The sequence below is a fragment of the Staurois parvus genome, unplaced genomic scaffold (genome assembly GCF_062004578.1).
Source record: "Staurois parvus isolate SC_StPar_1 unplaced genomic scaffold, SC_StPar_1.0 ptg000011l, whole genome shotgun sequence".
NCBI classification, from domain to species: Eukaryota; Metazoa; Chordata; class Amphibia; order Anura; family Ranidae; genus Staurois; species Staurois parvus.
In genome coordinates this window covers 6402899-6430223 of record NW_028317807.1, presented here as the reverse complement: position 1 = coordinate 6430223, position 27325 = coordinate 6402899, and the positions used below count along the sequence as shown (strand labels likewise).

The 27325-nt window shown below is 42.8% G+C and overlaps 1 long non-coding RNA gene across 2 annotated transcripts; it reads right to left on the bottom strand.

Annotated features, from left to right (window-relative positions):
* Positions 1-24025: 24025 nt before the first annotated feature.
* On the bottom strand, positions 24026-26450 carry LOC149473731 (uncharacterized). 2 transcript variants are annotated; one of them, XR_016312121.1, is made up of 3 exons: positions 26311-26450; positions 25722-25927; positions 24026-24271 (listed from the first exon to the last, which is right to left on the bottom strand). It is a non-coding gene; the product is annotated as an uncharacterized LOC149473731 (long non-coding RNA). The 2 variants fall into 2 exon arrangements; XR_016312125.1 differs by having other exon boundaries at positions 25771-25927.
* Positions 26451-27325: the final 875 nt, after the last annotated feature.

The following is a 27325-nucleotide window of genomic DNA, read 5'->3' as shown; positions in this document are numbered from 1 at the left end:
AATGGCTGTAACAAACACAGAAAACTCTTAATTACATGTGACTGGATATGTTCACTGTAATCACTAGCCTCTATACATTACTAAATATTTCCATATACATTAATAAGTATTTTCATATACATTAATAAACATCTTTAATTGCAATACTGAATATCTAGACCTCTGCAGATATGCTAGTGACCTATTCTGCATAACAATAGCGTATTACAATAGAGAAATCACATTCCCTGTATCTTAGCGCCAAATCACATAGCTGCAATATATATTCACATTTATGCTACAAGTAGTCTGATTGCATGATAGTAACAGCGACATTCACTGATCACCAGGGCACATGTTAAGTCATTTTGTCCTATTTATCATGTTAAACAGCCTCCTGCTTACCTATAACAAACACAGAAAACTCTTAATTACATGTGACTGGATATGTTCACTGTAATCACTGGCCTGTAGGAAACAAAGTGTTAGAATTTTGTTCCTACTTCTGTGTCTTCCTATTATCACAGGAAGTAGTTCTGCCCTCTTGTGATGGTACAATAAAAATGCAATCACTAGTATCTTCTATTGACAAAGATAGATTATTGTTATATTGTCTATAACCATCTGGCCATATTGTATATGGTTAGAAAAATAAAAATCTAGGCACTCATTTGTGTGAAGCTGAGCTCCAGGCAAACAGCTAGATAGATCAAATACATCCATGGAGCTACCTAAATATTTGTATTTCTGTCCAGCCAGTCCTGGGATTTAGACAGCTCTGCCACACAGCGCAGCCCCATCTGGCAAAGAAGAAAACCTGATTTTACTTTAACTTGCTCTTCCCCAACCTGTGACTGGACAGTAAAGGAGAAGCAGTGCTGTAATGAACTCATCTCTCTGTCACTTCTGCTTCACCATCCCCCCCCTTCTCCCTGAAGCTGTGCTGTACAGCATCTGCAAGAAGCTGATACCAGGTCAAATCAAGGTACTTACTCTGCTTACATTAAAATATACATTTAATGACATTTTAACAGCTTGCCTATAGCTCTATAGCAGATATACTGCTACAGGGCAGCCACTCTGCGCAAAATCACATACATATACGTGATTTCGTATTGCTGGGTAGGGGCACACGCGTGCGCCACCCTAACCGCGATGCAATTGGTTGCAGCGGATGTCAATCACCGGGTTCCGGCCGGCAATTCTCAGTATGTAAACAACACAGATCTCTCTCCTGTCAGCATGGACATGCTGCTTTCTCTCTCGGCACATCATGTCTCCCTAGTAAAACAGCACACAGTGTAAGCAAAACACAACACACAGTTAAGCCTTTGATTGCCCCAGATGTTAACCCCTTCCTGCCCAGGGTCATTAGTACAGTGTCAGTGCTTTTTATTAGCACTGATAACTGTAGTAGTCTCAATGGGATGTCAGTGGCCGTCAGTTCTCACCCAGTGTCAGAATGCCCACCGCGGTCCCGTTATAAGTCGCTGATCGCCGCCATTACTAGTCTAAATAAAAATTCCAGTATATATACTGCCATTTGTAGATGCTATAACTTTCACGTAAACCAATTCATTTACAAGTATTGTGATTTTTTTTTTTTTGCAAAGACATGTAGCAAAGTACATTTTGGCCTAGCTTTATGAAGACATTTTATTTTTCTAATTTTATATTGGATATGTTTTATAGCAAAAAAATAAAAAAAAAACCAGAGATGATCAAATACCACTGAAAGAGAGCTCTATTTGTGGGGAAAAATTACATAAATTTAATTTACGTACAGCATTGCATGACCGCGCAATTGTCCTCTGGAGGGCAAGTGGTTAATAAAAATACAGGCATGCGCTAATTTGTGTTTTTTATATACAGTAAGTCTGGAGTTTAGCTTTAATTATTCAAATTCCAAAAAAAAAAAATGACTGAAATAAAAAACACAACTCATCAATCATTTAACCCAATGACAACAGATAAATAAAATACAATTGTCTCACCCCAAACCCCCTATTCACAGACAGCCAGCAAAATCTTCACAGATCTAGGAGGTAGACTAGTGGTTGCCAAGCCTGTTGTCATGAAGCAATGACTGTAAAGTAATTATAGAGCAACCCTCACCGCCATTTATCTCAGGCTTTGCTTCCCTTCCTGTAGGCCCGGGATGGCCATGGCGTGTGCCAGCAGGTAGAGGGAATGGCGATCAGAGAACATCAGTTCCCCAATTGTTCCTCAATTGAATAAACTCAGAAAAAACAAGCATTTTGACACTTCCAGGTTTTAGTGCTTGTCATAACTTGTGCTTCATTAACATGTTACCCCAAAACTGAAGATTTCTGTTATGTGTTGGGTTAAACCTATAGCAAGTCAGGCCTGCGCAGGGTGTCCCTGTATCTCCTGTAATCATCACAGTTTTTATTTTTTTTTGCAGTAAAAGGAAGTTCAGCAAGGAATTTAGCTGCCCTGTATTATTCCTGCCTTTTAAACTACTGGGTTCACAAACACTTTAACTTCAGTGGAGTGCAGGGGAGACATTAAGAATCTAATAGACCCCCAAAGTTTCCTTAAAGAGAACCTGTCACCTCATATACAGTATGCTAACACATAGGGGGCCTGGCATCCCTTTCAGGGGGTTGATGGCACAATCTCACCTGTTCTATTTTACCATAAAACTGAGTAATATAAAGTGTCTGTGTACACTAACATTTACTGTAGTGTATGCTTCTACTAAACATATAGGTTTAATAAACCATTGTGTTAATATCGTATGACATGAATAAAATTTAGACTAACGCTGTTTATCCTCCAGGGTCTCTGCTTTCAGAAAACATACAGTACTAGAAAATGTACAATTTCTGAGGAAATTGTGTGAAGTGTTCTTGCCTTGACTCTAGTCCAGGCTCAGAGGAATTTTTATAAACACACTGCTCCAACTTGCCAACTTCACTGGTGATTGCCATCTTCAAACGGTTGTATTTTTAAAAGTATAAATGCTACTGCAAAGAGCTTTATATTGTGAGAATCACAAGAGCCAGACCTACATTTTGATGTATAGTATGTCTCTGAAATATTAAAAATGAAGGCACAGTCGCAGTTTAAAAATGTCCCTTCAAATTTCAGGTGGCTGTGAGTAAAGTTTCAATGAAAGTCAATGGGAGGGGTGAGTTGCAAACAAATGGTCATATTGTGAAAACTATCAGTACTATGGCTTAGCCATGAACATTTTTAGTGACAGCAGGGTTAGCTGAACGTTTTGATATAAGATTTGTGTAGGTGGGCTTAAAAATGAGGGAGTGATGGCAGTTTAGAAATCACGTCCTGATTTTTCCTTCCACATCTAGCTTTGTCAGTGCCCACTCTAGTTGCGCCATTCATTCCTATGGGACAAATTGCACCACAAAAACGGCGATATTTCGTGAACCATTCAGCGAAACGTTCCACAAAGTAATAGCACACCAATCGGGAACAATCTGCACGTTTCGGTATATTACTTGTCTATGTAGTGTAAAAACTGTGGGAGGAGTTAGGGTGGTAAATATGGCTATAATAATAAAAATAAGAACTAGAAAATCTACAATTTCTGGGGAAATTGTGTAAAGTGTTCTTGCCGCAACCTTTACCAAATGATTGATGAAATGTAAGCAGTGCACATAGCAAGCCTGACAGAGGGATAAATGGATTTCAGCTTGTATTTTGAAGCTCACAGTCCAGCCTGGTGAGCCATCTGCCTCTTGAGTGACCTTTGGTTGCTGCACCTGGAGAGGGCGGAGTAGGCTCACTGTGCTGAGACAGCTGGGTTGCTATGACAACTCACTCTGAGAGAAATGTCAGCATGTCTGTTCTAAACAGGCTTTTTAAACTTGCCAAGTTCACTGGCGATTGCCATCTTCAAACACTTGTAGTTTTAAAAGTATAAATGCTACCGTGAAAAGGTTTATATTGTGACAATCACAAGAAACAGACCTGAATTTTGATATATAGTATGTCTCTGCAATATTAAAAATGAAGGCACAGTTGCAGTTTAAAAACGTCCCTTAACATTTCAGGTGGCTGTGAGTGAAGTTTCAATGAAAGTCAATGGGAGGGGTGAGGTGCAAACAAATGGTCATATTGTGAAAACTATCAGGAGTATGTCCTAGCCGTGAACATTTTTAGTGACAGCAGGGTTAGCTGAACGTTTTGATATAAGATATGTGTAGGTGGGCTTGAAAATGACATAGTGATGGCAGTTTACAAATCATGTTCTGATTTTGCCTTCCACACTGTAGCTTTCTCACTTCTCACTCTAATGTGACTCAGCTGCCCCTTGAGTGACCTTTGGTTGCACCTGTGACTCAGTCAGTCACAGGTGTGTGAGAAGCTCTGTTCTAAACACAGTGCTCAAACTTGCCAAATTCAATGGCGATTGCCATCTTCAAACACTTGTAGTTTTAAAAGTATAAATGCTACCGTGAAAAGGTTTATACTGTGACAATCACAAGAAAAAGACCTACAGTTTGATGTATAGTATGTCTCTGAAAGATAACAAATGAAGGCACAGTCGCAGTTTAAAAACGTCCCTTAAAATGTCTGGTGTCTAGAGTGGAGTTTCAATGAAAGTCAATGGGAGGGGTGATGTGCAAACAAATGGTCATATTCTGAAAACTATCAGGAGTATGTCCTAGCCGTGAACATTTTTAGTGACAGCAGGGTTAGCTGAACGTTTTGATATAAGATATATGTAGGTGGGCTTGAAAATGGCAGAGTGATGGCAGTTTACAAATCATGTTCTGATTTTTCTGATTTTTCCTTTGCACACTCTAGCTGTGCTGTGCTGCTCAATGCATTCCTATGGGAAAATTTCGCCACAAAAACCGCTATATTTCTTGAACGATTCGGCGAAACGTTCCACAAAGTAATAGCAATCCGATCGGGAACAATCCGCACGTTTTGATATATTACATGTCTTTGTAGTGTAAAAACTGTGGGAGGAGTTAGCGTGGCAAATATGGCTATAATAAGAAACGGAATAAGAATATATATGTGAGATAACAATAAGTGTTCCTTGCTATGCAAGAACACTTAACTAGAAAATGTACAATTTCTGGGGAAATTGTGTGAAGTGTTCTTGCATCCAACCCTAACCAAATGATTGATCAAATGTAAGCAGTGCACATGGCAAGCCTGATAGAGTGAGAAATGCATTTCAACTTGGTGACTCAGCTGCCTCATGAGTCATGTTTGGTTGCTATAGCAACTCACTCACTCACAGGAAGGTGAGAAGGGCTTTTGTAAGCACACTGCTCCAACTTGCCAACTTCACTGGCAATTGCCATCTTCAAACACTTGTAGTTTTAAAAGTATAAATGCTACAGCAAAGAGCTTTATATTGTGAGAATCACAAGAACCACAGCTACATTTTGATGTATAGTATGTCTCTGAAATATTAACAATGAAGGCACAGTCGCAGTTTAAAAATGTCCCTTCAAATTTCAGGTGGCTGTGAGTGAAGTTTCAATGAAAGTCAATGGGAGGGGTGAGTTGCAAACACATGGTCATATTGTGAAAACTATCAGGAGTATGGCTTAGCCGTGAACATTTTTAGTGACAGCAGGGTTAGCTGAACGTTTTGATATAAGATATGTGTAGGTGGGCTTGAAAATGACAGAGTGATGGCAGTTTACAAATCATGTTCTGATTTTGCCTTCCACACTGTAGCTTTCTCACTTCTCACTCTAATGTGACTCAGCTGCCCCTTGAGTGACCTTTGGTTGCACCTGTGACTCAGTCAGTCACAGGTGTGTGAGAAGCTCTGTTCTAAACACAGTGCTCAAACTTGCCAAATTCAATGGCGATTGCCATCTTCAAACACTTGTAGTTTTAAAAGTATAAATGCTACCGTGAAAAGGTTTATACTGTGACAATCACAAGAAAAAGACCTACAGTTTGATGTATAGTATGTCTCTGAAAGATAACAAATGAAGGCACAGTCGCAGTTTAAAAACGTCCCTTAAAATGTCTGGTGTCTAGAGTGGAGTTTCAATGAAAGTCAATGGGAGGGGTGATGTGCAAACAAATGGTCATATTCTGAAAACTATCAGGAGTATGTCCTAGCCGTGAACATTTTTAGTGACAGCAGGGTTAGCTGAACGTTTTGATATAAGATATATGTAGGTGGGCTTGAAAATGGCAGAGTGATGGCAGTTTACAAATCATGTTCTGATTTTTCTGATTTTTCCTTTGCACACTCTAGCTGTGCTGTGCTGCTCAATGCATTCCTATGGGAAAATTTCGCCACAAAAACCGCTATATTTCTTGAACGATTCGGCGAAACGTTCCACAAAGTAATAGCAATCCGATCGGGAACAATCCGCACGTTTTGATATATTACATGTCTTTGTAGTGTAAAAACTGTGGGAGGAGTTAGCGTGGCAAATATGGCTATAATAAGAAACGGAATAAGAATATATATGTGAGATAACAATAAGTGTTCCTTGCTATGCAAGAACACTTAACTAGAAAATGTACAATTTCTGGGGAAATTGTGTGAAGTGTTCTTGCATCCAACCCTAACCAAATGATTGATCAAATGTAAGCAGTGCACATGGCAAGCCTGATAGAGTGAGAAATGCATTTCAACTTGGTGACTCAGCTGCCTCATGAGTCATGTTTGGTTGCTATAGCAACTCACTCACTCACAGGAAGGTGAGAAGGGCTTTTGTAAGCACACTGCTCCAACTTGCCAACTTCACTGGCAATTGCCATCTTCAAACACTTGTAGTTTTAAAAGTATAAATGCTACAGCAAAGAGCTTTATATTGTGAGAATCACAAGAACCACAGCTACATTTTGATGTATAGTATGTCTCTGAAATATTAACAATGAAGGCACAGTCGCAGTTTAAAAATGTCCCTTCAAATTTCAGGTGGCTGTGAGTGAAGTTTCAATGAAAGTCAATGGGAGGGGTGAGTTGCAAACACATGGTCATATTGTGAAAACTATCAGGAGTATGGCTTAGCCGTGAACATTTTTAGTGACAGCAGGGTTAGCTGAACGTTTTGATATAAGATATGTGTAGGTGGGCTTGAAAATGACAGAGTGATGGCAGTTTAGAAATCATGTCCTGATTTTTCCTTCCACACTCTAGCTTTGTCAGTTCCCACTCTAGTTGCTCCATTCATTCCTATGGGAAAATTTAACCACAAAAAACGCGATATTTCGTGAACCATTCGGCGAAACGTTCCACAAAGTAAAAGCAATCCGATCGGGAACAATCCGCACGTTTTGATATATTACTTGTCTTTGTAGTGTAAAAACTGTGGGAGGAGTTAGCGTGGCAAATTTGGCTATAATAAGAATAAGAATATAGTTGTGAGATAACAATAAGAGTTCTTGCAAGAACACTTAATAAGGTGTTGGGGGTTTTAACTAATCTTTAGGTCTAGAATGTGCATTTTAAAGTGTGTTCAAAAAATGTAAATGGGGAAAAAAAGGCTGTGGCAGTGAAAGGGTTACATCATGGGACTTGACTGAGAATAACTGTCACTTTTTGAAAATGAGTCTGTGGCTTGTTTATCACGTGTGCAGCTTGTTTATCACAGTGCCTGCCAGCAGGAGCTCATGGGATCACTAACAGAAAATCACTTAGACTTAACAGACACGCATAAATAAATTCAGAAAATTTCCGTTTGTGGATTAACAATGGCTGCGGCCTTTATTATTGGTTTACCCATTACATATTATAATAATTGTAGTTCATAACATAAGAATCTGTCATTTATGTGTCAAATAACAAAACAGTATAGCTATTGTAGGGGGCCCCAGATTTCTAGAATGTTCCAAAGTCATGTGACTAGGTTTCCAGGCCCCCCAAACCCAGCAGTCACAAGGCTCCCCCAAATTCAAATGTTTACTGGATTTTTAGGGGGGGGCCTGGAAACCGTTGTTGCTGCGATCACATGACCAAAGGGGGCCTTAAAACCACTTCCCCCTTTGTTTAGCATTCCGGAGAGAGAGATTGTGGAAGACAGACGTGTGCGATTTTGCTTGTGATTTTAGCGATTCCTGCTCTTGTTATCTATTCCCAACTGTATTCCTATGTCTGACTCTCATGTATCATCATTAGAGTTAGGATCACTTCACCACTCTATTTTATTGTATTTAGAGTGGAGGATTGTCTGACTCCATATCCACCTTTGGAGTCGGGGACAATTCATTTTCCAGTTCAGAGGTGCTGAGTTCATTTCTGATTGTGTGACTATTATCATCACTATAGTCATATCCATTGGAAATTTTCAGACTCCTCTATCATCAGAGGTGACGTCTGTCTACATCAACCAGACGATGAAGACAACCACACAGAAAATGGGACATGGACAACTAGCAACAACAAGTAGGTTTTCTAGTTAATTGTAGCATTGTGTAGTTAGTAAACAGGTTCAGCACACCATACAGCCCAAGTGTACATTACAGCAAGCAGTTCATATGGTGACCTAACGTTAGTCTTTGTTTTGAGCTCTCTCTCTCTGGCAGTGTCCTTGGCACCTGACATTGACCAACAACACCCCTGCCGCCCCACCCAGAGAGTTAGTCGCTCACCTTTACAGCTCTGGCCATACCTGGGAACAAGAGTTGGGCTCTGCATTCACCATCAAGCAGTCCGCAGCCTCTCTCGGCTCCCACCTGGTCCCCATGCTGCAAGTGTCTCTTTTTCTAGGGGGTAGTGCTGCCCTCCTGAAAAATGCCGCCCTAGGCAACCGCCTTGTTTGCCTTGTGGTAAATACGCCCCTGCATACAACGCCCTCTATATTCCCCCGTTTTTATGAATTCATCTGATCCGTCTCATTTCTGTGCACTGTTGCACAAATGACATTCCATTCCGTTCTGTTCACCTCAGTGGCGTTGTGATATGAAGGTTTGTGTGGCATGACGCTGCACTGAATAAAGTACATATACATATACAGTATATAATCTATGTATATAGCAATGCATACATTTAGGCTCGGTTGACATATATGCGGCTGTGAGGGATGCGGTTTGTGCAGGTATGGCATCCCATGCATTTGAATGGACTGCTGTGCCACCTGAAATGCAGGGAAAAGGTTCCTGTGTTATTTCTGGAATCGCATCTCCTACATTTCAATGTGTGTGTGGTTGGGGCTGCAGGTGTGATTCTAGCCTTTGGAAAAAGGAGGGGGGTAGCCACCTAACATGACACGTGTCATATAAATATCTCCGTCTCACTGATAATTAGTGTGGATTTATAAACCCAAAAGCTTTACATAAAACATAGCAGCATGACAAGTGCAACACTGCTCACAAAGAGTGGTTATTAGAAAATCCAAGCGGAGTAATATAATTTAAATGTTTAACATACAAGTTTTATTTGATCACATGGATCATATTGAGGTTAGACAGAGACATGGTAAACAAATCTTTATAAAATCACTGAAATAAATAAAAACATTCGGCGTCTCCAAACATGATATCCGGCAATCAGGAATCCACATAAGGCAATAAGTTTCCTAACTACTAGATCAAAGGATTTCCATGTTTTCCATGTAGTGTCTGCATAGGGGGAACATTCTTCAAAAAATGTTTTGGTGACCACCACCTTGAATAGAATGACCTCCTGAAAAAGGAAAAACCAGAAAAAAATAAGATCATAGTAGGGGGAACAAATAATAGGAAATGTATGCTGACCATATGCAATAACAAAACAGCCCCATAACAGGTATATGTGTTATTCCATTACCTTCTCATGAACTTGACCATCATATAAGGGTAGTATATAATTTTTATTCAAGTGTGCCACTATTTAGACATTTGTACAATCTTGGAACTGGCGCATGTGGCAAAGTGTGACCTAATGTGTGCCCACCATTAGAAGTGGGTGGATGCAGAGTGGTATATTCTAATGGTGGGCATACCACACACTTTTTCTGGCAGAGATTTCTTCTCTTTTTTTCATTCAGTCCACAGGCTGCATACAAAAAAAAAAAAAGAAGAACATAGCATATACAGTAATACCTCGGTTTACAAATGCCTCTGTTAATGTAATATTCGGTTTACGATAATAATACCAGTACTGCAGTATGACTTGGCAACGTGGCGAGTCCCATAAGTGTGGTGAAAGCTGGCGCAGTGGTGAGCACAAGTATTGTCCAGCAACTACCAAGAATTCACACACAGGCCCGTAGAGCCGCCAACCCAAATTCAGACCTTGCCAGACCATGAATTGCGGTTGTATTGGTCCACAGACCCGATTCATCATATGCCCGTGTTCTCTGCTGCCATGGCCAGGCATTGACATGAGAGTATAATGTGTTTTATGCATTTAAACGACATTACACTGTGTCGTCCTCGGGGTGACCCTGAATTTGACCGGCTCCACAAAATTCAGCCCCTCACAAATCATCTTAACCAAAAATTTGCAGATGTCTATACTCCCCAGCAAAACATCTGCGCCGATGAGTCCCTCGTGAATTTTTCTGGCCGCCTTGCATTCAAACAATTTCTCCCCAGCAAGCGTGCCATATATGGGGTCAAGGTGTATAAGACCTGTGAGAGGACAACAGGCTATACTTATAAGTTTCGGATTTACAAGAGAAAAGATAGTCACGTGGAGCCCCCCAGATGCCCAGACTAAATGGGGAGCAGTAGCATGATAGTTTGGGACTCGGTGTCATCCTTTTTCCATATGGGGTACCACTTATACATGGACAATTTTTATTCAAGTGTGCCACTATTTAGACATTTGTACAATCTTGGAACTGGTGCATGTGGCAAAGTGTGACCTAATGTGTGCCCACCATTAGAAGTGGGTGGATGCAGGGCGGTATATTCTAATGGTGGGCATACCACACACTTTTTCTGGCAGAGATTTCTTCTCTTTTTTTCATTCAGTCCACAGGCTGCATACAAAAAAAAAAGAAAAGAAGAACATAGCATATACAGTAATACCTCGGTTTACAAATGCCTTTTGTTAATGTAATTTTCGGTTTACGAATAAAAATCCACTGAAAATAAGGCCTCGGTTTACAAATTTTTTACTAATTTTTTTCACAATACTAAGTGTATGTCAGTGCTGATTTTTAAATGCTATTGCCATCTTTTTGTTTTTCTTCAGTATAGCTCACAACATTAGCTGTCGGTTTCCGAGAGCTAAAGGATACTTTGTATACTTTAAGAAACTGAAAGCAAACATTGTATCTTTTAAGAAACTGAAAGGAAACGTTGTATCTTTTAACTTGGGGAAATAAACTAAAAGAAACTCTCTTTCAGCTGGAGGGGGGAAGTGACAGCTGAATTTCTGAACTACTGTATAGTGAAGGGAAAAAAAACAAAACTGTAATTACATTTAAATACTGGCACCTGACAGCTGAGTGAATTGCCTGCAATTAAAATTTGTATTTAATTACCAGCGATTCTTTTACATTCATCTGTCAGTGGGGAACCCCGCTGACAGCTGAAACATTAACACATGGTTGTCACTACTAAAATACCACATGAGTTAATAAAATAACTCATGCGGTATTTTAGTAGCGTTTACTGTTTTTCTGACCTTCTGAACGGATTAATTGGTTTTCAATGAATTCCTATGGGAAACAGTGTTTCGGTTTACAAATGTCCCGCAGAACGAATTAAATTCGTAAACCGAGGTACTGGTACATCACTGGACTTTGGTTATACCAGGATGATGCCTACAGCTGCAGGCATCATCCTGGTATTATTTTTTTCAGCCGGCGATCGGCTTTCATGTAAAAGCAATCCTAGTGGCTAATTAGCTGCAGGATTGCTTTTACAAGCAGCAGACGACGATGCCCCCCTCCCCCACTGCCTTCCACGGCCTTCTCGGGCAGTCCCGTGCAATCGGGGGAACCTGAGAATGCTGTATACCACCAATGTACGTATAAAATTAATAATGTATTGTAGGACCCAATTTCCTCTGCATGTGGAATGAGGCAGGGGTGTCTTATTATCGTCCTTGCTCCTTGGTACTGGTACGTCACTGTACTGGAAGAGTGATATCTCTTTCATTGCTGCAGCTCAAAAAATGATGGCGATATCATTTTCTTCTGCCAGCAATCCCCTTCCCTGTAAAAGCAATCCTAAGAAGCTGCTGGATTACTGTTACCTGTGACGGAAGCTGGTCCCACTCCCGCCGCCGCAGATGCCGCCTTTACCTGGCTCTTCTGACCAATCAGAATAAAGAAGGGGAAATGTGTTGGGACATTACAGATGATCATTGCTGATTACTGCATCACCCGCCATAAGATAAGAGCAACAACCATTTTAAATCTGTTCTCTGTTTTGTGAATGAAAAGGGTTGTTCTTATGTGGATCTTAGTAAACAAGTCTGGAAAGGAAGAAGGCAGGTTGTAGGATGAGGCTTTTTACAAACAGGCATCTAACACTAAAAATACGATGACTAGCATGGAGTAGGTTAGCGTAGTGTAGTTCAGTGTAGGTCCTGCCCTAAAAGAGTCTACCTTGTCGTGGTGGGCAGGCTTGTCATCTTTTGGTTAAAAATGTCAAAACTGGAGAAAGAATCTATTGTCTCTGGGCAGTGCCATTTTTGACCAAGGGATTCAACTAAAAGACTCGTAGATTTCATATAGGCAGAGCAGAAAAAAATCAAGTTACACTTACGGTAAAGTCTTTTCCAGGAGTCTTTCAGGCCAGCACCTGCTCATTGCTGCAGCTCCAAAAATGATGGCGATATCATTTTCTTCTGCCAGCAATCCCCTTCCTTGTAAAAGCAATCCTAAGAAGCTGCTGGATTACTGTTACCTGTGACGGAAGCTGGTCCCACTCCCGCCTCCGCAGATGCCGCCTTTACCTGGCTCTTCTGACCAATCAGGGAGCCCCTTAAGGATGCCACTGGCAGCAACGGCTTCCCAGAACACAGAGGAACTGATCTTACTCCTCCCTCTGTATGATGTCAGAAACCGGCTGGTTTCTGATGTCACACAGTGGGACGAACAAGATTTCAGTTTTTTTGTTTGCAAGCCATTCCTAGCTTGTGTAGCAGCAGATCAAACCAATCTCAGTTTTTTGTCTGCTGCTTTGGAGGCCAGAGGAGAGATCTGGGGTCTCAGAGACCCCAGATGTCTCCATAAAGAGGACCTGTCATGGTCCATGCTATTACAAGGGCTATTGTTCATCCTTTGTGATAGCAATATAGGCGATAAAAAAATAAATAAATAAAAGGTACAATGTAAAAACAAAATAAATTAAATTGAACCACTTTCAAGCCGACTTATAGCAGAAGTAATGCTACAGGGCGGCAGGGCTGCGCAGTCACGTATATATATATATGATTTAGTACAATTGTAGAAAGTGCAGCGCTAATAATAAGACTGGATAAGTAACTGGATATTATCCAAATAAAGTGCTTAGTAATAACAAAACAAAATGCTTAATATCCAGATAAAGTGCTTAGTAAATAACCACCTTAGGAATTAATTGATATGCAAATCAATGAATAAATATTGATTAATAATGTCCAGCTATATAATAAATAAAAACAGTCCCAATAAGTGTAAGTGATTCGGATATGAACTAAAAAATCTTGTTATCCCAGTGGCATATAAACAGATATTCCGGAGACGTGTGGAGTATGGTAAAAATGCACACTCGCCAGATGCGCATTTTAAATGCGCAGTGTATCAATATGTTGTAGTCAGCCAGAGGTCCCCTTTAGGGTGGGATGAAATACAGCCTGGTCTGGATATCCCTCCTCTGGAGTCTGGGGTGGTTAGAAGTCAGCCAGAGGCCCCCCATAGATATTCCATCCCACCTAAAGGGGACCTCTGGCTGAAGGTTGTCTGAAAGTACTTCAAATTACCCTTTTCTTTTACCATTGGATTGTCACATGTATGGACTTTCCTGATTGAACACTGCATACACTGTTAGAAATGAGTTTCATTCGAAAATGGTCATCTTGCTCCCTTGAATTTTCTCCTCACTGCATTTCAAAACAAACATCAAGCTGACCAATTAGTAAATGAAAGGAATGTTCTTAAGATGAAAAGTCACAAACACAATTCTTGTCAGGGAAGAAGATTGTCGCAGCTGCGCACACGTGCATGTGCTGACGAGCACAGGCGGGCTATTTTAACCCCTGCTGCAAACAGAATGGTGCCTTCTGATCTACTACTTCCTGTACCCTGACTCCTGTGACCTTTTTGCTTGATTCCTGACAAACAATTTAACTCCACCTGCACTGACCCGGCTCTTCCTTGACTATCCTCTTTCTTGCTCCTCTGTACCTGATCCGTCCGATTGACCCTGACCCGGCCTGCCTGACTATTCTACTCTGCCTGTGACTATCCTTGGCTACCAGCTGACACGGTCATCCACATCTCAGCTACACGTCTCTGCTGCACCTGCTCACCTGCATCCTGCTACCCGCATCCTGGTATTCCAGATGTCCACCTGCCAGCTGTCACTGCAGACCCGTCAGCCACTCGTGCCTCTCTCAGCGCGTTACTTCCTGTCTACCTTATCAGGGGTCCCGAACGGGAGAGGAAAGAGGGTGCCCTCTCTCCACATCAGGCTCCACCACCAGGTACGTTACAATTCTGTCCCATATGAGCAGATATAGATTCTTTCCGTAGGTTACCGTGGTTATATAGCTTGTAAAGTTCATGGACTTACTGTGCAATGGGCTAAAGAGAGCTTGTAGACAGTCCTCCTTTGGGCTACCTCGAGGGGAATTTACTTAAAATGGTTGCAGACAGGATCCGGAGTAGTTTTGCATGGTAAGCAATCAGCTTCTCACTTCAGCTTGTTGAGTGAAGGTTTGAAATGGACACAAGGAGCTGAGTGGTTGCCATACTCAGTGGCTCCAGATTCTGTCTTCTCCCTTTTTAGTAAACGTCCCCTCAAAATACTACAAAGCTCTTTACTGCTGTCCCGTCTGCGTGTGCACGCTCGACTGTAAAACGGGGAAGAAGGTGTACCCCTTTACGGAGGATAGACAGCAGGACCTGTTCTCCTAAAGTGTGGTTTTCCCATGGACGTGGTGAACCCATCATTCTTTACACAACAGCCACTGTTGTTAGGGTGGTGGAATATCAAGGTTAGCCAGACAAGCGAGAAACCATTGGCCGTTTTATTGCAGCAAGCTCAGAAGATCTCCATACTCCTTTATGGGGAACAGACAGCAAGACCTGTTCTTCCAAAGTGCAGAAAAGCGGTATGGCATGGTATTGTATGTGATATGCATGCAAAAGAGATGAGGCTTATAGTTTGTAAACTTCTCAAAGAGGATCTACAGTCATAAAAAGAAAAAAGCATCTACAAATACTGCAGCTGACAATTTTTAAAAACGGATATCTCCCTGTCTAGGGATCCAGCACTGTCCTCACCCAGACCGGTTCTTTGCCAGTCTTCGGGTCCCAAGTGCTGCCATGTTGACTGTTTTAAGCCTGCTGGGACTCCTTGCGGCTTCACAGCTGGCTCCCCACCATGCATGCGTGAGCTGCACTGTGATCGGTGAGTGGTCCTGCAGCTTCCTAGGACCTTTGAAGTGTCCCAGGAGACTGCAGGCGGTGAGGAGGGGGACGCATTTCCTCTAAGATCACCCAGACAATGCCAGCAGAAGTGAGAGTGGGTACTTGTCAAAACCAAGTACCCACTCCCCTTCCTCCTCCAAAATAAAACAGCTTTGCATTAGTGGCAGAGTAGGGAGGAAAGGAGTAGGAACAGCAGAACTTGCAAAACAGTTTACATCAAAATCAACATTTATTCCTTTAGTCTTCCTGGGACCAATGTTTTTTGAATCTTCAATCCATTTCTGTGTTTCTTTAGCACCAGAGAGATTTAGAGAACCCCAGCTTGGGAAACATTGTCTGCAGCACAACCCATCTCCACCTAAAAGAGCCCTGGAGAACACAAGGTGGTTCCACAGACTCTGCACCTCATCGGTGGGTGACTCCAGAAGAGGCTTGAGACTGCTCTGTGCAAAACCATTGCACAGAGAGGTTCAGTTTGACATTTGTTTATTAAAACAAACAAAAACAAAAGTTTTAGATCCAATTTTAACCAGTTGCCGACCAGCCACAGTACATCTACTGCGGCGGGGTGGCACCGATGCGCAAAATCTCGTATATATGCGTGATTATTATTATTGCACCAACAGTTTGATCAGCGCTTTACAATATAACGGGAGACAATACAGCAACAATACAGTTCAATACAAGAGGGATAGGAGGGCCTTGATCCTCGGAGTTTACAATCTAGGCCGTGATTTTGCATATTGGGTACGGGGCGCGCATAATCCCAGTATCTTTCCCGCCATTTGTAAATGCTATAACTTTCATGTAAAGTAATTAATTTACACATATTGGGATTTTTTTCAGCAAAGACATGTCGCAGAATACATTTTGGCCAAAATTAGATTTTTTAATTTTTTTACTGGACATTTTTGATAGCAAAAAGTCCAAAATATTTTTTTTTCTCAAAATTCTGTCTTTTTTTATATAGCGTGAAAAATTAAAAACGCACAGGTGATCAAATACCACCGAAAGAAAGCTCAATTCATGGGGAAAAAAAGATGTAAATGTAATTTTGGTGCAGTGTTGCATGACCGTGCAATTGTCAGTTAAAGTAATGCAGCGCCGTAACAAAAACCGCTTATGTAACCCATTCCTGACCGCCCTATAGCAGAAATACTGCTACAGGGCGGCATGGGTGCGCAAAATCACATATCTATACGTGATTGGCGCTCCCTTGGTTTTCACGCCCCTCCCAGATAGCGTCAGATTGCCCGTCAGTACACCAGTCATCTTATTTAACCCCTTGATTGCCAGGAAGACGCTCATACACAGTAAACCTTCCTTGCTAGTATAATGTCTGAACAGATCAATATCTTGATTTAGATCAGTACTATACCAGCGTCCACATTAGTATAGCATCCCCAAAAACGCAGCGTTAGCGGGACCAGCCCCGGCACCTGCCAACACCTGCATTTACCCTCTACACTTACCCCCCCTCCCTTCTCCCCAGCAAGTGTAATGTCAGTAGGTCACTGTCACTTGATACATTGCACACAAAACCGTTTTGTTGGCAGAATCAGGCCTGATCTCTCTTAGCACTTTTCGGTAAATTTTGATGACTCTAAAATGGAGCAGAGTGCCAGTACTAGTGCCATACTACCTTTTGGTGAACTGGCGAGCACCAGCGGTCTAGTACATCCTGGTCTTTCACATACCTCTTAGATTGTAAGCTCCCAGGATCAGGCCCTCCTAACCCTCTTGTGTTGAACTGTATTATCTCCCGTTATATTGTAAAGCACTGAGCAAACTGTTGGCGCTATATAAATCCTGTATAATAATACCAGTACTGCAGTATGACTTGGCAACGTGGCGAGTCCCATAAGTGTAGTGAAAGCTGGCGCAGTGGTGAGCACAAGTATTGTCCAGCAACTACCAAGAATTCACACACAGGCCCGTAGAGCCGCCAACCCAAATTCAGACCTTGCCAGACCATGAATTGCGGTTGTATTGGTCCACAGACCCGATTCATCATATGCCCGTGTTCTCTGCTGCCATGGCCAGGCATTGACATGAGAGTATAATGTGTTTTATGCATTTAAACGACATTACACTGTGTCGTCCTCGGGGTGACCCTGAATTTGACCGGCTCCACAAAATTCAGCCCCTCACAAATCGTCTTAACCAAAAATTTGCAGATGTCTATACTCCCCAGCAAAACATCTGCGCCGATGAGTCCCTCGTGAATTTTTCTGGCCGCCTTGCATTCAAACAATTTCTCCCCAGCAAGCGTGCCATATATGGGGTCAAGGTGTATAAGACCTGTGAGAGGACAACAGGCTATACTTATAAGTTTCGGATTTACAAGAGAAAAGATAGTCACGTGGAGCCCCCCAGATGCCCAGACTAAATGGGGAGCAGTAGCATGATAGTTTGGGACTCGGTGTCATCCTTTTTCCATATGGGGTACCACTTATACATGGACAATTTTTATTCAACTGTGCCACTATTTAGACATTTGTACAATCTTGGAACTGGTGCATGTGGCAAAGTGTGACCTAATGTGTGCCCACCATTAGAAGTGGGTGGATGCAGGGCGGTATATTCTAATGGTGGGCATACCACACACTTTTTCTGGCAGAGATTTCTTCTCTTTTTTTCATTCAGTCCACAGGCTGCATACAAAAAAAAAAGAAAAGAAGAACATAGCATATACAGTAATACCTTGGTTTACAAATGCCTTTGTTAATGTAATTTTCGGTTTACGAATAAAAATCCACTGAAAATAAGGCCTCGGTTTACAAATTTTTTACTAATTTTTTTCACAATACTAAGTGTATGTCAGTGCTGATTTTTAAATGCTATTGCCATCTTTTTGTTTTTCTTCAGTATAGCTCACAACATTAGCTGTCGGTTTCCGAGAGCTAAAGGATACTTTGTATACTTTAAGAAACTGAAAGCAAACATTGTATCTTTTAAGAAACTGAAAGGAAACGTTGTATCTTTTAACTTGGGGAAATAAACTAAAAGAAACTCTCTTTCAGCTGGAGGGGGGAAGTGACAGCTGAATTTCTGAACTACTGTATAGTGAAGGGAAAAAAACAAAACTGTAATTACATTTAAATACTGGCACCTGACAGCTGAGTGAATTGCCTGCAATTAAAATTTGTATTTAATTACCAGCGATTCTTTTACATTCATCTGTCAGTGGGGAACCCCGCTGACAGCTGAAACATTAACACATGGTTGTCACTACTAAAATACCACATGAGTTAATAAAATAACTCATGCGGTATTTTAGTAGCGTTTACTGTTTTTCTGACCTTCTGAATGGATTAATTGGTTTTCAATGAATTCCTATGGGAAACAGTGTTTCGGTTTACAAATTTTTCACTATATGAAATGTCCCGCAGAACGAATTAAATTCGTAAACCGAGGTACTGGTACATCACTGGACTTTGGTTATACCAGGAGGATGCCTACAGCTCCTCCTGGTATTATTTTTTTTCAGCCGGCGATCGGCTTTCAAAAGGATTGCTTTGTAAAAGCAATCCTAGTGGCTAATTAGCTGCAGGATTGCTTTTACAAGCAGCAGAAGACGATGCCCCCCTCCCCCACTGCCTTCCACGGCCTTCTCGGGCAGTCCCGTGCAATCGGGGGAACCTGAGAATGCTGTATACCACCAATGTACGTATAAAATGAATAATGTATTGTAGGACCCCATTTCCTCTGCATGTGGAATGAGGCAGGGGTGTCTTATTATCGTCCTTGCTCCTTGGTACTGGTATGTCACTGTATTGGAAGAGTGATATCTCTTTCATTGCTGCAGCTCCAAAAATTATGGCGATATCATTTTCTTCTGCCAGCAATCCCCTTCCCTGTAAAAGCAATCCTATGAAGCTGCTGGATTACTGTTACCTGTGACGGAAGCTGGTCCCACTCCCGCCGCCGCAGATGCCGCCTTTACCTGGCTCTTCTGACCAATCAGAATAAAGAAGGGGAAATGTGTTGGGACATTACAGATGATCATTGCTGATTACTGCATCACCCGCCATAAGATAAGAGCAACAACCATTTTAAATCTGTTCTCTGTTTTGTGAATGAAAAGGGTTGTTCTTATGTGGATCTTAGTAAACAAGTCTGGAAAGGAAGAAGGCAGGTTGTAGGATGAGGCTTTTTACAAACAGGCATCTAACACTAAAAATACGATGACTAGCATGGAGTAGGTTAGCGTAGTGTAGTTCAGTGTAGGTCCTGCCCTAAAAGAGTCTACCTTGTCGTGGTGGGCAGGCTTGTCATCTTTTGGTTAAAAATGTCAAAACTGGAGAAAGAATCTATTGTCTCTGGGCAGTGCCATTTTTGACCAAGGGATTCAACTAAAAGACTCGTAGATTTCATATAGGCAGAGCAGAAAAAAATCAAGTTACACTTACGGTAACGTCTTTTCCAGGAGTCTTTCAGGCCAGCACCTGCTCATTGCTGCAGCTCCAAAAATGATGGCGATATCATTTTCTTCTGCCAGCAATCCCCTTCCCTGTAAAAGCAATCCTAAGAAGCTGCTGGATTACTGTTACCTGTGACGGAAGCTGGTCCCACTCCCGCCGCCGCAGATGCCGCCTTTACCTGGCTCTTCTGACCAATCAGGGAGCCCCTTAAGGATGCCACTGGCAGCATCGGCTTCCCTGAACACAGAGGAACTGATCTTACTCCTCCCTCTGTATGATGTCAGAAACCGGCTGGTTTCTGACGTCACACAGTGGGACGAACAAGATTTCAGTTTTTTTGTTTGCAAGCCATTCCTAGCTTGTGTAGCATCAGATCAAACCAATCTCAGTTTTTTGTCTGCTGCTTTGGAGGCCAGAGGAGAGATCTGGGGTCTCAGAGACCCTAGATGTCTCCATAAAGAGGACCTGTCATGGTCCATGCTATTACAAGGGCTGTTGTTCATCCTTTGTGACAGCAATATAGGCAATAAAAAAAAAAATAAATAAAAGGTACAGTGTAAAAACAAAATAAATGAAATTGAACCACTTTCCAGCCGACTTATAGCAGAAGTAATGCTACAGGGCGGCAGGGCTGCGCAGTCACGTATATATATATGTGATTTAGTACAATTGTAGAAAGTGCAGCGCTAATAATAAGACTGGATAAGTAACTGGATATTATCCAAATAAAGTGCTTAGTAATAACAAAACAAAATGCTTAATATCCAGATAAAGTGCTTAGTAAATAACCACCTTAGGAATTAATTGATATGCAAATCAATGAATAAATATTGATTAATAATGTCCAGCTATATAATAAATAAAAACAGTCCCAATAAGTGTAAGTGATTCGGATATGAACTAAAAAATCTTGTTATCCCAGTGGCATATAAACAGATATTCCGGAGACGTGTGGAGTATGGTAAAAATGCACACTCGCCAGATGCGCATTTTAAATGCACAGTGTATAAATATGTTGTAGTCAGTCAGAGGTCCCCTTTAGGGTGGGATGAAATACAGCCTGGTCTGGATATCCCTCCTCTGGAGTCTGGGGTGGTTAGAAGTCAGCTAGAGGCCCCCCTTAGATATTCCATCCCACCTAAAGGGGACCTCTGGCTGAAGGTTGTCTGAAAGTACTTCAAATTACCCTTTGCTTTTACCATTGGATTGTCACATGTATGGACTTTCCTGATTGAAAACTGCATACACTGTTAGAAATGAGTTTCATTCGAAAATTGTCATCTTGCTCCCTTGAATTTTCTCCTCACTGCATTTCAAAACAAACATCAAGCTGACCAATTAGTAAATGAAAGGAATGTTCTTAAGATGAAAAGTCACAAACACAATTCTTGTCAGGGAAGAAGATTGTCACAGCTGCGCACACATGCATGTGCTGACGAGCACAGGCGGGCTATTTTAACCCCTGCTGCAAACAGAATGGTGCCTTCTGATCTACTACTTCCTGTTTCCTGTATCCTGACTCCTGTGACCTCCTTGCTTGATTCCTGACAAACAATTGAACTCCACCTGCACTGACCCGGCTCTCCCTTGACTATCCTCTTTCTTGCTCCTCTGTACCTGATCCGTCCGATTGACCCTGACCCGGCCTCTATGACTATTCTACTCTGCCTGTGACTATCCTTGGCTACCAGCTGACACGGTCATCCACATCTCAGCTACACGTCTCTGCTGCACCTGCTCACCTGCATCCTGCTACCCGCATCCTGGTATTCCTGGTCTCCACCTGCCAGCTGTCACCGCAGACCCGTCAGCCACTCGTGCCTCTCTCAGCTCGTTACTTCCTGTCTACCTTATCAGGGGTCCCGAACGGGAGAGGAAAGAGGGTGCCCTTTCTCCACATCAGGCTCCACCACCAGGTACGTTACAATTCTTTTCCTATATGAGCAGATATAGATTCTTTCCGTAGGTTACCGTGGTTATATAGCTTGTAAAGTTCATGGACTTACTGTGCAATGGGCTAAAGAGAGCTTGTAGACAATCCTCCTTTGGGCTACCTCGAGGGGAATTTACTTAAAATGGTTGCAGACAGGATCCGGAGTAGTTTTGCATGGTAAGCAATCAGCTTCTCACTTCAGCTTGTTGAGTGAAGGTTTGAAATGGACACAAGGAGCTGAGTGGTTGCCATACTCAGTGGCTCCAGATTCTGTCTTCTCCCTTTTTAGTAAACGTCCCCTCAAAATACTACAAAGCTCTTTACTGCTGTCCCGTCTGCGTGTGCACACTCGACTGTAAAACGGGGAAGAAGGTGTACCCCTTTACGGAGGATAGACAGCAGGACCTGTTCTCCTAAAGTGTGGTTTTCCCATGGACGTGGTGAACCCATCATTCTTTACACAACAGCCACTGTTGTTAGGGTGGTGGAATATCAAGGTTAGCCAGACAAGCGAGAAACCATTGGCCGTTTTATTGCAGCAAGCTCAGAAGATCTCCATACTCCTTTATGGGGAACAGACAGCAAGACCTGTTCTTCCAAAGTGCAGAAAAGCGGTATGGTATGGTATGTGATATGCATGCAAAAGAGATGAGGCTTATAGTTTGTAAACTTCTCAAAGAGGATCTACAGTCATAAAAAGAAAAAAGCATCTACAAATACTGCAGCTGACATGGTATAGATCTGAATATTGATCAATCCTGAAGTACTGACAGCCAATCTAATTTCTTGAGGTCCAAGAATGTCAGAACAGTACAGATATCTCCCAAATGACCCCTTTTTGCAAAGTAGACAGTCCGACATACTTCATAAGAGGCATGGCGAGTTTTTTGAAGTTGTATTTTTTTGTTATAATTTTTCGAAAAATGAAAAAATTAAAAATATTAGTTTCACTATTTTTTTTTTACATATTGTGACCAGTGCAGTACAGCGTCATCATATAACTGGCATGGCGGTGATGCAGGGACACTGACTGGTGACAGTATGAAAAAAATAATAATTTTTTTTTTTTTATTATTTTTTATTAAATTTTTTTTTTTTTTTAAGATTTTTTTTTTCATATTTCACTATGACCAAAGTAGTATAATGTTACCATTGTACTACTTTGGGGAAGTGATCAGTATTTTTTTTTTTCACAATTTGCTTATAGCAAAGAATTACTGTGCTATAAGCAAGCATTTACCTGAATGACTTCGATTCATTCAGGGTTTTTTTTTTTTGTGCTTAGCTGTGATTTGGCCGCAGCTAATCACATGACATGTGCATGTGATTAGCTGTGACCATTCACAGCTAGGCAGTAGTATACAATCGATGGCATGAATGATCTGCTGTAATTGGTCACAGCAGGTCACATGGTACCGGCAACGGGGCCGATACTCAGATCTGTCATCGGCCGGGTCCGAGGTTCACGGCCGGTGACAGGCTGCGCCGCTCTGCAGGAGCGCAATCTGCGCATGTGCGGGAGGACGCCATATGGCGTCCACCCGGAAGGCTGATGACATTTTCCGCCCGCCATTCGGCCATAGGGTGGGCTGCAAATGGTTAAATAGAAAAAAAAACACTGACAGGATTGTTTGACAGAAGAGTCCCTATTGGTCTCTTTTGCCATAAATGCTTTCTCCTCTTTGTGAGCAGTAATGTACACTGAGACGCGCATTGAACAGCTCAGAGTGCATTACAGCAGCCGCTCTGTGCCGTGATGATGGGACTCCTGTGCACATGTGAGGGAGTGATGTCACTGCAGCCCAGCCATTCAGAACAATCCTGGAAGGAAGACCACATGAAAGCACCTCACACTGATAGCGCAGCACTGAACACCCTTTAACCGGTGAGTCTGTTTGTGTGTGTGTGTGTGTGTGTGTGTATATATATATATATATATAAATAACAAGTTTACTGCTACTTTAAATTGGTAAAGATGGGAAAATAATGCCCTTTATACTGGTGTCAATGGGAAAACTATTCCCCACTCACATACCAGTGACAGTGTGCAAAAAAACAATAATTACATTGGTGTCAGAGGGAAAATAATTTCCCTTACGTGAGCATCCTTTTGGTAAAAATTTTCACATACATGGGTGTCAGTGGAAAAAGTGCCAGTAAAATTGGAGTCAAAAATAATTTCCATTACACTGGTGTCATTAAGAAAATAATTTCTCTTTACTTTTGTTAGTTCATCATGAGACAAATCGGTTCAATCTCTGGACAAACCGATGCACCGGTCATCGCTGGCCTAGTGGCTCATCATTCAAGCTTTAGAGTTGGGAAAATCCTTCCATTTGATCTCTTGAAAGATCCTCATACTGGAAGCGAGTCATGGGTTAGATTCCTTGTAAAATTGTCATTGCAGTCCGTTTCTGCTGGGGAGATTCACCTTCTATGTCCTGGTAACAGTAAGTGACATATAATGAGGGATTAAATGGAGTTAACTGTATCTATAGCCAAATATTTTTCACTTTTGGATAGAGTAGGTCAGGATTACCCTGACAGATTATTATTTGCAGTCTGGGGAGATTTCTCTGTTGTGCAGAAAGAATACAAAGTGAAACAATTTCCCCCTCTAAGACAGTTGTCCCTAGAACAAATGTCTGCATTGGAGGACTTTATTCCTTTTCTGGGAACAGCCTTACAATTTTAAAATGTCCCATAATGTTCTGCTTCAGTGACAACAGCCATCAAGAAATAGAGACTCTCCCCAGTGGGAAAAAAAACAATAAAACACGACAGGGGTTCCAATCCTTCCCACTTAACCAAGAACAAAAAAAAAAGTTTTGCCAGCTGTGCATGCACGTTACGTGTTTCGGTGAGGAATAACTAAGAGGGAATTTTCTCTCATCTTCTGTTCAAGTGATACTAGTGGGAGTACAAGCAGCAAACAAGGCTTCAGGAGGGTTAATGTTCTGATTATGGTTGCAGGGATCGGACTGTGTTAGTGTTGGGGGGTGTTGAGGAGGGTCGGCACTGGGGTTGCAAGGATGGGTCAGTATGTGGTGGACAGACAGGAGGGTGGGGGCAGTGTTGGGTCGGTGAGGAGGATTGGTGCTGGGATTGCAGGGATGGGTCAGTATGTGGTGGACAAGAGGGTGGGGCAGTGTTGGGTCGGTGAGGAGGATCAGTGCTGGGATTGCAGGGATGGGTCAGTATGTGGTGGACGGGAGGGTGGGGCAGTGTGGGGTCGGTGAGGAGGATCGGTGCTGGGATTGCAGGGATGGGTCAGTATGTGGTGGACGGGAGGGTGGGGCAGTGTGGGGTCGGTGAGGAGGATCGGTGCTGGGATTGCAGGGATGGGTCAGTATGTGGTGGACGGGAGGGTGGGGCAGTGTTGGGTCGGTGAGGACCGGTGCTGGGACTGTAGGGATGGGCCAGTATGTGGTGGACGGGAGGGTGGGGCAGTGTTGGGTCGGTGAGGAGGATCGGTGCTGGGATTGCAGGGATGGGCCAGTATGTGGTGGACGGGAGGGTGGGGCAGTGTTGGGTCGGTGAGGAGGATCGGTGCTGGGATTGCAGGGATGGGCCAGTATGTGGTGGACAGGAGGGTGGGGCAGTGTTGGGTCGGTGAGGAGGACCGGTGCTGGGATTGCAGGGATGGGTCAGTATGTGGTGGACAGGAGGGTGGGGTAGTGTTGGGTCGGTGAGGCGGACCGCTGCTGGGATTGCAGGGATGGGCCAGTATGTGGTGGATGGGACAGTGTTGTCTGTGATGGATACTACCTGCACTGATGCCGATCACAGCTCATACATGGGTATGGGGGATGAGGAGCCCTGTCTGTATATTGGTGACACACCATTTCTTCCCCTATGAGGTCCCCTGTTGTCCCATCCTCACCCACCCACCTGTCTCCTGGATGAAGTACTGACAGCGCCTGCTGCTCACTGCACCCACCATCTGATACTTCATGTCCGTCCCCTCGCCCTACATGTGCTGACATCGTTCCACCACCATTACGCATTTGTTGTCCATGTTGGCGGCTCACGGCTCTTCCAGTATTAGGCTGACGGTACTTCACGTCTAATCAGACTCCCAGTATGGGGGAGGGTCTCTGTAAGATATAAACAGTGAGTTGTATGAGGATCCGCCATCGTTAGAGCCCACCCAAGCAGTCATGTGACCATCATGGTGTGGGGCGAAAGTCAGATATGATTGAACAGCAATCTCCACCAATCTGATCTGACAATGTGTGCTATGCTTATACAATCCTCCACAATTTGTTCTATTACATCCTGGACCACCTATTAATGGTGGCTGTATTGTAGGGGGGTTCCCTTAATGGGACCTGGAAGGTCAGAGGTCACTGGCAATCTGCACAGGCCAGCTAACTGCTTTGGATCTGCAGCATAGAGGTGACCCCTCAAATAAAAAACACAGACTGCCTGGACCCTCAGCCATTTCTTATCTGATTAATCGACATGAAGCCGCCTCTACCTCAGCCAATCACTCTCCACTCAGCACCCTGCAGGTCGGCTTCTCCAAGCACAGCTCCAGTCTCATACCAACTGATGTAAGCACTACAGAGCAGCTAACACCTCCTGCTTGCTCTTCGCCTCCTGGCTACTCACAGTTCCTCTGCCCCTTTCTTATTGCTTCATCGGAGGGAGGAGTCTAGACTGGGGTGGGGCTCTATTCAGACAATGGAGTTTGGTTGCAGAATGGAGCTCCAATTTTGACAGGAAACACATGACCTCCACTCCCTCCTTTATTTTTTAAATGAACTTTAATGTAACAAACAATCAGAGGCTATAGAGTGGAGCTCCACTTGACAGGTAACATGTGACCTTCAAATTGGAGCTCCATTCTGCAGCCAGACCCCTTTTGTTTGTATAAAAATATACACAGGAAAGATGTGACAGGAAACATGTGACATCCACTTCGTTCAGCTGTGTCTATTGGTTGTTAAATTAAAGTTCATTAAATTAAAAAAAAAATAGTGGAGTGAACCTCAGCTACATTTAGAGTGGAGGTCACATGCTTCCTGTCTAGAGTAGAGCTCCATTCTGCAGCCCCCTCCACTCCGCTCAGCACCGTGCAGGCAGCTTCTCCAAGCAGAGTGTCGGTCTCTTAGCAACCAAGCTAATCTCTAGCTCCGCCCCTTTAAGACGTCACCGGAGGGAGGAGTCTAGACTGAGTAGCGGCTCTGCTCAGAAGGCAGCGACACTCCGGAGAGGAAGGACGTGTGTGGTAAGTGTGCAGAGTGACAGAGCGCCATCTGTCATCTGGGAGGGGAACAATCGGCTACCAATGTAGTGGAAATGATTGTGTGATATCAAGTGTGCTGAGTGCGGGGGAGGGGCGGACTACAACATTACTATGTATTACACTGCTGTACAGACGGCTCCCGATCAATGCGCCCCCTACAGGACTCGGAGAATCCGTCCAATCATCTCTGAGCCAGGCTGGGGGATTGGGCACATGAAATAAAGGGGCACTCCGATGAGGAAAG